This window comes from Andrographis paniculata, unplaced genomic scaffold, assembly GCF_009805555.1.
Source record: "Andrographis paniculata isolate CXL003 unplaced genomic scaffold, ASM980555v1 Contig65END, whole genome shotgun sequence".
In the NCBI taxonomy this organism is placed as follows: Eukaryota; Viridiplantae; Streptophyta; class Magnoliopsida; order Lamiales; family Acanthaceae; genus Andrographis; species Andrographis paniculata.
This window is the reverse complement of record NW_026137601.1, coordinates 5,628,882-5,639,012: the sequence shown is the minus strand read 5'-3', so window position 1 is coordinate 5,639,012 and position 10,131 is coordinate 5,628,882. Positions and strand designations below refer to the sequence as shown.

Below are 10,131 nucleotides of genomic sequence, written 5' to 3'. Positions count from 1 at the left end.
CTTATTCCTCTCACTTCTTCCTTTCCTCTCCTTTTCCCTTTTTTTTTCTTTCTCCCATAATCTTTTTTTCTTTTTTCTTAACGTACCTGCCCGATTCACTGCACCTTCCAAAAAGCGTTGCCGGTATCGCTGCTTACTGTTAGTAACCCTCGCGTTCGTTGACGAACAAAATACCCCTCTAGGTTAAAAATCGATAATGTGATAACATTTTTCTCATATTTGTATACAATTGATTTTTCTTCCGTTTGCAGTTTCATCTGCCATGGTCGCTGGTCGATTTCTCCCTGCCGCAGCGTCCCGTTGAAGCAAGGGCTTTTGGAACACGTCTCCGGCGTCAACCCATGAGGTAGGTGGTTTCTCTACCTTCTCCCTTCTCTTATTTCTTCTTGTCCTGCTTTCCTTCCTCGCCATGCCTTCGTCGGTGATTTTTGTTTATTCTATTTTGTGTTTCCATTCCATTTGTTCATTGCTTGTTGTTGGGGTTGGTTTTTCAGCCACAACAACCAATGGCCGATAAGTTTGAAAGATTTGTAATATTTTACATTGTAGAATGTCCTCTAGGTTTGATTTTGAAGCTCCTTCTGTTAGATTTAAAATATGCTTTTGTATATTTTTACACACTGAGTCATATATTTGGAAGTCTGATTTTTTGTTAGAAGCAAACTCTGGTATTGCGTGATCCACCGTGTTGGTGATGTGTTTGTAAGACAGATACTGAAAATTCATTTACCCAGCAAAGTGCAACAATTTTGAATTTTTTACATTGTTAATTGTAATTGTATACAATTGTGCCAAGTGAATTTATTGATTAAGTCAAGTGTGATGTTTTGTGCTGTTTGGTTTATGGAATTTGGGCATCCTACACTATGATATATATAGGCGAAATTCCAATGGTGTATGGTTTTGTTTCAATTTTTATGAAGATATGACGGCTTCTCTGTTTGTGTGATTGTATTGCATTTCAGTCATCTATAAGGCTGCTTTTTAGAATATCTGGGAAAGGGTGCTTGTGTTGTGGATTTTTTGGATTTGAAATTTTTCGAATGGAAAAAGGTTTTTTGGATATTATGTCTTGAATAGAAAATAGGTGTCGGATGTGATAATTAACTAAAGGGAAGAGGATTATTTTAGTATAGATTATATGATGCAACAAGATTTTTTTTAAAAAAAAAGAAACCAAAGTGCACACAGAAGCAAAGTTAATAAATACACTATATGATTTGATGGTTTTGTGAATTTTATTTATTTATTTATTTATTTATTGGTGTACCCTCCTAAGACTTTCACTCATTTTATCTTTTCATCCTGCAATAATTGCAATGAAGTACAAAAATGATCTACCAACACTATCCAATATAGAGTGCTTCTTTCCAAAACAACTTTGAATTATGTTATTATGTGTGGATATTTAAGTAAGTTTCATTGGATTCTACAGCATAATATATACGGATTCAGATGCATATATTGTTAGATAATGATACATACATATGCTGCATAATATTAATATGATATCATATCTACACTCTAAGTATTGGCTCCTTTGTCGGAAGCAACACCATTCTTTTGGTTACGTGGTTGTATGCGTCGATTTGTCGGAAGCAACACCAGTTGTGCTATTTTTACTGAAAATGAGTGCATATTTAACTTGTGTTTTTTTTACAGGATACTAAATTGTGGAGACAAAGGCGTGCAGTGTGAATTCAGGATAAGCAGACTTGAGTTTAACGGAAGGTCGGATTTCTTTTTAATTCTATGTTTTCTCGAGTGGTGGTGTAGTTAAGTGTTGTGTGCATTCCCATATACCTGAAATATTCTTTGGACATCAGATTTGAGGATTTTTTTCATATTCGTACAAAAGGGCAAGGAAAAATTTAGAATAGTTAGAAATTTTTCTTGACACAAGTAGGGTATGGATAATGCTTGCTGCTCTAGTATCTAGAGATGACGCGCAGAATTTTTGGCGGAGCTTAGAAATCATTCAATTCTCATTAAATGGCATCCCTAAAAGGTTCTAAAGTGGAGATAATGGGTGATTTTAAACCATGGGCCTTAATGTTGTGATGAATGTTATGTTTTAGTTATAAGTGCAATACATGGACTTATTGGTACAAAAATGCGGTTTATTAAAGCTGAAGCTATAACTTTGTTCTTTTAAATTGAGGGTGCACGCCCGTATCAAGAATTAAACAGTACAAGTTTGAATGCATGTTTTGTTGATGGAATCACATGTACATTGCCTTTTTAGATGGATAGGAGTTGGATAGACGATACCAACCATAACTCGGCTCAATATTTGGATGGGGTCAGGGCTTTCTTAGATTTTGCGTTTAAAGATAGGAACTCTGATGCTTCCATCTATTGTCCCTGTACGTCCTGTGGCAATCGCATAACAAAATCTCGTAGTGATATCTTGCTTCATTGTATTCGCTATGGATTCGACCAATGCTACAAGGTCTGGACTTGTCATGGGCAAGGAGAGGTGAACTATGCGCTGCAGAAGACAATGTTCCAATGCGTTGGGAGGATTAACTAGATCTTCTGTTGCAAGAGTGCGTAACCGCTGAGGACACCGGGCCGGGGCCCAGTAACACCGAACCTCTTAATGATAAGGAGGATGACCATATACATCGTGACATAAGGGGTACAGAAAAATGTTAGAAGATGTAGAGAAGAAGCTTATACCAGGGTGCAAAAAAATGAGTAGACTCTCGTTTATCGCTCGCTTTTTGCACTTGAAGGTTTTGTGCCACTGGTTTAATAAATCTATTGACTTGTTGTTAGAGTTGTTAAGGGATGCAGACAATGTTGTCCTCCCGAAGAACTTCTATGAGGCTAACATGATCACGAAGGACTTGGGGTTCACATGTAAGACTATCCATGGATGCATCAACAATTGCATGTTGTTTATTGGGGAAGATGTTCACCGTGATGTTTGTATTGTGTGTGGGGAAAAAAGATTGGGTAAAGATAGATCTCCTTTGAAGAAGTTGGGGTACTTTCCATTGATTCCCCATTGATTCCAAAATTGCATCATCTATGCGATGGCATGCCGAAGGGCATGTCGATGATGACAAGATGCGTCACCCAGCAGATACTCCTGCGTGGAAGGGGTTTGATCATCGGTACCCCACGTTTGCTGAGGATATTCGCAACGTATGCCTTAGGCTGGCCACCAACGGTTTCAACCCCTTTGGAAATATGAGCGTTAGGTACAGCATTTGGCCCGTAGTACTTGTGATATATAATCTACCACCATGGCTATGCATGAAGCAACCACCGTTCATCCTTTCTACAATTATAGATGCTCCGCAAGGCCCGGGGGATCGCATCGACGTCTTCCTTCAACCTTTGATGGATGAGTTGAAGGAGCTTTGGTATGACGGTGTTTGGATATACGATGCAAGAAGCAAGGAGGACTTCCAAATGCGAGCTGCGTTGCTGTGGACCATCAGTAATTTTCCAGGTTATGGTATGTTATCAGGGTGGCCAACTCGTGGGGCGAATGCATGTCCTGTTTGTGGTATGAAAACTTATTCCAGGTATCTAAAAAATGCCCACAAATATAGCTACTGTGGGCATCGAAGGTTCCTACCGAGTGGGCATAGAATGCACTATGATAAGCATGCATTTGACGGTATGATGGACTTTGAGACAAAGCCGTCTCGCTTGACTTCCAATGAACTGCTCCAGCATCTTCAGGATGTGCGAACTGAGTACCGTAAGGTTGATCTTATTCAGAAGCTTGTTGCATAGAGATCCCGAAAGCGTATCCGGGAGGTTGTGAACCAACGTACATGGAAAAAAAAGAGCATTCTGTTCGAGCTCTCTTATTGGGCCGAGAACGAAATACGTCACAACCTCGATTTGTTGCACATTGAAAAGAATGTGTGTGAAAATGTATTGTATACATTGTTGGGGAGTAAAGGAAAAACAAACGATAATCTCAACACAAGGAAAGACTTGCAGTTACTGCAAATACGCACTGCTTTGCACCCGGTCTCTGGCCTGAAGGGTTCTATATACTTGTCTGCTGCTATGTACACTATAAGTAACCCTGAAAAACGAAACTTCCTATCTGTGTTGAAGGATCTACAACCACCTTATGGATTCAGTTCGAACTTATCGCGTCGTGTTAGGGTACAACAACAACTATGGGGTCTTAAGAGCCACGACTGCCACATTCTTATGCAATGACTTCTTCCATTGCAGCCCGACGGTATACCCTTGTAAAAAAATTATATTTGATAACCCAAGTCACGCTTCGTCTTAACATAATTAAAGGTGCCACTTCATCACTTCTTATAGGTGTCTTCCCAAGAATGTTGTGCTCGTGTTGATTGAACCTTGTAACTTCTTCAATTCTGTGTGCTCAACTAGCAACACAGTTCGTGAGCTGGAGCGAATACAAAAAAGAGTTTCATTGACATTATGTCACCTTGAAAAGCTATTCCCACCTTCATTCTTCGATGTGATGGAGCATCTGCCAATCCACTTGGCTGAGGAGGCAATGGTCAACGGTCCAGTGCAGTACCGGTGGATGTATCCGATTGAGAGGTACCTTAGTACTCTGAAGAGGTACGTACAGAATCGGGCCCAACTTGAGGGTTCTATTGCACGTGGATACCTTATGGAAGAGTGCGTGACCTTCTGCTCAAGATATCTTGGGGACATAGAGACCAAAGAGAACAGGGGTGTTCAAGGTGATGAAGAAGGCACACAACACAAGAAAGGATTATTTGGTTCTAGGTTTAACCTTGATTACAATACGATGCGTCAGATTCATGGTTACATCCTAGGAAATTTAGATGCAATAAGTCCGATACGAAGGTTACTTCACCTCAACTTCACAATACTTGTATGCATTCTTTATTGATGTTCAATATATTCCAATTCCCTTTTTGCATTGTAGGATTCACGTTGATAGTATTAGGTCCTGTCGAGGTCGCGCACCTCCACGTGAGGTGCAACGCCAACACAACGAACAATTTGCGTCATGGTTTCATCATACGTGAGTATCCTTTACCAGTAACCCTACACGGGAACGCCCCAAAAACAATATTGAAACCATGAATCTGAACATCAACTACTTTACATCAAATGTAGGTAGATGATCCAACGCATAACGATGTTTGCCCAATCTCGGATTGGATTACGTGCATTGGCCCGTGGACCATCGAGTAGTGCAACACGGTACTCTTCGTGCATTGTTTCTGGAGTACGTTATCGGGTTAAATATCGGGATGCGGGAAAGAGGACACAATGTGCAGGTGTTATGGTTATAGCAGATACAGTAAGTTACGCCTCTGCTAGGGACCATAACCCACGAGAAGGTTCCGTGGCATATTACGGGATTGTTATAGACATTGTAGAGGTGTATTATGACAATCTACAGAAGTACCTTCTTTTAAAATGTGATTGGGTGGATCCGGAGAGAGGTGTTAAAGTAGATGAGTTCAAGTACAAGCTTGTGAACTTCAATCATCTGATGTACCCGAAGAACTTGCCCACTGATGAGCCATTTGTCCTGGCAACCCAAGCCAATCAAGTTTGGTACATTGCAAAGCCGGTTCAGGAGGACTGGAGTGTTGTTGTTCCGGTGACTCGTCGGGACACATATGATGTGTATAGTACAATCGATCATAGATTCAGTAATAGGTTCGCTTTAAATGACGGAGGCAACGCCAGAGAAGCTGCCGACTATTGGCTAAGGGAAGACGTTGAGGGCCAGCTTCTTGATGGAACAACCCAGATTGACAATGTAGAGATTTCAGCTCGGCGTTCGGAGGAAACCTCCGAAGATGAATATGCTTAGTGGTGAAGGAAGATAGCGGGCATTTTTGACTGTTTGTAAATATTGCTTAGTGAACGCCCCCATTTTGACAGTAGGACAAAAACACTTCCTTTTTGAGCTCCAGGGTCAGAATAAATTTCACATCTCAACATATGGTACTTTTTTCGTAAGGGTGTATTAGTTCAAGTACGCCTAAGGTAACAACTTTGCGTGAATCGTCTCGTTTTATCAACGCTGTTTTCTATCGTTGTATGTTCTTCGTCAGCTACATGCATTGTTTGTTTTATTATGTTGTGACTTTTTTGTTGTTTCGGACAACTCCCTAATGCTTATATGTTGCAAGTTATGGCAAAAACTCAACGAGTTGCCGTGGAGGGTCCCAAGATCCGACTGGCTCGCCTGTAGGACGTGTTACCTAGGCATCCGCACGCAATAGCCCAGTAGATGGAACTAATGTAGCTAGCAGGAACCCATCACCTGTGCGGAAAACTGCAAAAAAAATGACAAAACGAAAGGGAACGCGGGTCTCACCATTGTTCCAGCAAGTTCGCTCCATCACATCAGAGTGGGAGAAAGAGGGCAATATTCATGCTTCCACCAAATCAACGACATCATCCGCTCGGCGGGCAGTGCTTCAGGATTCGTAGGGGCCTGCAGAGGTAATGCTGTTCTTTTGCGTCACTTGGTTCTTATCTGTCATTGACAAAAGTCCGTAATGTGCTGACAGTATTAAACCCAACAGGAACATAATGGTAGGGATATCCCAGCTTCCCTTGAGCCAAATGCAGCCATGCAGGATGAGAATGAGACAATACCCCCCACATAAGTAGATGACGAAACAATCCCACCGACGCAAGACATGGAGACTGTGGAGAGTGATATGCCGTTCCTGGGTGGGGAATTGGGGCCCGGCCTTATGGCCATGGAAGACACAGAGGCGGGCGATATGGAACACTTGGATGGGATAACATCATATGGCGGTTTGGAAATCATCATTGACAGTTTATATCTTGCATTAACTAAAGACGAAAGTGGTACACACGCTCCTTGTAATAACATGTAATATCTTTTTTCTATTAGTTGGTCCCTCAAAGAAGAAACAGGGAAGGGGGCAGCGAGAATGCCACATGGATGGGGAAATGATCACAAGATGCTTGTATTTACATCGCCGGATGGCAAAAGCATTGTTGGACCTGATGTAAATGAGTACAAGACCGCTTTTAGGATGATTGCGCGCAATGGAGCTCGACTTCCTCTGCATTACCCGATGTTGCCGAAATACCGGAGACAAAGAGACTGGGTGCATGGATGGAGGTTCAGGTGATGTAACCTTCGTTAATTAAAAATTCCTTCGATTTTTTTAGAGTTCTATTTACTCTCATACTATCTTGTCTGGACAGGGCGATAACCACGCCACATGTCCTACCAGAGCAACAGCGGATTACCAAACTCAGCAGAGAAAGTGGTCTTGGCTGAGTTACGGGAGGTTTGGAGGCATTGGAAATAGAGCATCAAATCAACTTACTTCAACCCAATCCAGGATGACAATGAAGCACTGAAGAAGGTTCCTTCAAGCCGGATTGTGGCCGATCAATGACCGAAGTTGGTCGGGTATTGGCAGGACGAAAAAGTTAAGGTATGGAATAGAGACGAACAATAATTTGAATATTATATTGGCAGTCTTATTTGAGATATATATAATTCGTATATATGTAGCTTCAATCCAAGAAAAATGCATCTAACGTATAGAAAAGAAGTTTCCCACATCGTACTGGGCGGAAGTCCTTCACGACTCTCGCTGAGGAGGTACCTTTTATTACAATTAAGAAATCAGTCCAAATTTCTTTGTTTCTATGATATGCTCTATCGATACATTTTCCTTTTGTATAGTTGATGGGTTTTTCAATGACACAATGCCTTGTGTTGATGCAGATCAAGGCGAAGGGGAAGGACCCCGACAGCTTAGAGATATGGATATACAGTCGGACACAAGGCAAGGGAACAAACAATCAACAAACCGAAGAGATATTGGTATAATAAATTCATTTCCTACGTTAATACAATTTAGACATTAACTACCTCTATAACTATACGTGCAAGGTTGGCCTCAGTTGATTCTTTTGTTGTAAACATATTTGCAGAATGAGCTAAACAAGATTCCGCCGGAAGGGCAGACTCCGGCTGTTCGGGAGACTCTTTACCAACAGGCTCTTGGGGGAAAGACCAAAAAATGCTCAAAGGTTGACAGTGCCGCCAGTTCAGCTCATCCCCGCAGTGAGGCAACTGGTTTAACAGATACTGTAGCATTCCAGCAAGGGTGGGAAGAAATGCAGAGCGGACTTGCAGAGTTCAAGAAAATGATGGCTGAGTTCAAAACCATCAAGGCTGATGTGTATGCATTCATGCACAGAAACTCCGAAGTAGTTACCCATCTGTAAGTATTCTTAATATTCATACTTTCTTTAATTGCATCCCACTTCTTTGAATGGCTAAAAAATTCACTATGATCCGTTTATTTTTCATAGGCCACAGCTCGTATTGATACGGTCTCTGAGCTTCTTAGGCCCATCTCTGAATCACCTATGACGGTATGATTTTGTGAAACCCTAAAGTTAACAAAGTGTTAACTTTAGGCTAACCTTCATTTCCAACCTGTATGCTTCCAACTCTTCTGCAATCTCTATTGTAGGTTGGCACCCGTGTGCTTATATTATCTCGCACCGGAGAGAAGAAAGTTGTTGCTGAGGGACTTCTGCTCAGCCCCCCTGCACCAGGTTCGTGGCATGGTGCCTTAATTTTATTCTTTTGAATCCTTCAATATGGTGTTCATACCGCATTGTCGATGTTGTGACTGTACAGGTCTCATAGTGCAGTTGATTATGGTTTTATTAAGTATGGGTATCTTTAATTTGACATATGTGGCAGTTAAAGTATTGCGTATATATAGGCTGTTATTGTAGGGACAGTGGCTATGTTGGTGTAATGCTGATTCTGTGCTGATCTTATTTTTTTCATTGTTGACATGACATTGTTTATGGCTATGATGTTATTATACTATTTAGGCGCACACTACAGTCCCAACACTGATGAATGGATGCTGTATTATTGAGTATTTGTGTAGTCCCGACCTGCACACAATAGGTTTTTATGTGATGAAGATCACTAACTCATCTGTGGGGGTCTGCTTATATTTAGCGCATAAATGATAATTAATCTCCAATGGCATGATACTACAACACATACATGGAGCAGCCCGGGTTTGGGGGTAACTGTAAGGAATTACTAATTATTGAAATTATTATTTTAATATTGTACATGATCAACTGCTTTACATAGGTTTTATTTGTGGATGGCTGGTTTATAGTTCGAGTTGCAAACGAATTGAAAATTAGAAAGTAGTGTACTTTGGTGCCTAATTAATGGGTCAAATATCATGTATCAGAGTAAATGTCCGAATGTACATACTCGTGGTATATAAGTTGGGAAATATACACTTCAAATAATTTATGACATGTTTTACGTACAGTTTAATGTGTTGATATATACGGTAAACTACATACTTTTAAATTGCTCTTGTGAATGTTATAGGTGACACACTTTCCCTGGTCAAGGTTTTCGTTACATCCGCCGCAGTCCCGGACACACCCCTTATTTTGCCGACAATTGCTGGCGCGACTACCTTTCGCGAGGTGGTCGGTGAAGATCCTATTGAGTGGAACTATAAGGATGTACGGATCGACTTTCACAACTTTCACGTATGGTTTCGTAAATACAATAATTAATACTTAAACTAAACCTTTTTTTGTTTGTAATTGCAGCTCATGCGCCACCCCTGAAGCATATCGACCGGTTCCTTTATGTTTTATCTCTATTTGCATTATCAATTGCATGTCGTGGATGTGCTTGGATGGTAGGTTCTTATGGCTATGTGAAATACCTATGGAATAGATGCATAGACATTTGGATGTATATTTTGTGTGGTAAGAATTGTTGCTATGGATTGATCGATCTCCCCGCTTGCTTATTACTAGGTTGGATGTTTGAAATGCTTGTGTTTGATGGAACATAATGTCGAAGTGGAGATGTTGCTAGCCTTGTTCAATTGGTTAATTTACTTTGTTGTTTGCTAGATGACATCGACTAGTAAATATTGTTATGTTGATATCCTATGTTGGGATAGTGTTTACTGTTTGCAATTATGGCCGATCGTAATATTTATAGCATGGTTGTATAAGAAAGATCACAGCAGGTTTATTTGTTACGCACAAATTCAACTGTTCCACAACAACTCGTTTTTATGAGACGCTCTATTTTCGTAACAAAAATGAGAAATGACGTAA

At 40.7% G+C, this 10,131-nt stretch overlaps 1 long non-coding RNA gene across 3 annotated transcripts; it reads left to right on the top strand.

The window, feature by feature from the left end:
* On the top strand, positions 1–9,914 carry LOC127262682 (uncharacterized). Of its 3 annotated transcripts, XR_007841221.1 has the most exons (14): positions 10–182; positions 252–346; positions 1,663–1,731; positions 6,135–6,450; positions 6,534–6,771; positions 6,872–7,111; positions 7,192–7,427; positions 7,508–7,597; positions 7,724–7,822; positions 7,933–8,225; positions 8,317–8,379; positions 8,481–8,565; positions 9,380–9,519; positions 9,610–9,914. It is a non-coding gene; the product is annotated as an uncharacterized LOC127262682 (long non-coding RNA). The 3 variants fall into 3 exon arrangements; XR_007841222.1 differs by having other exon boundaries at positions 1–182; positions 1,663–6,450; positions 7,903–8,225; XR_007841220.1 differs by having other exon boundaries at positions 2–182; positions 1,663–6,450.
* The last annotated feature ends 217 nt before the right edge of the window (positions 9,915–10,131 follow it).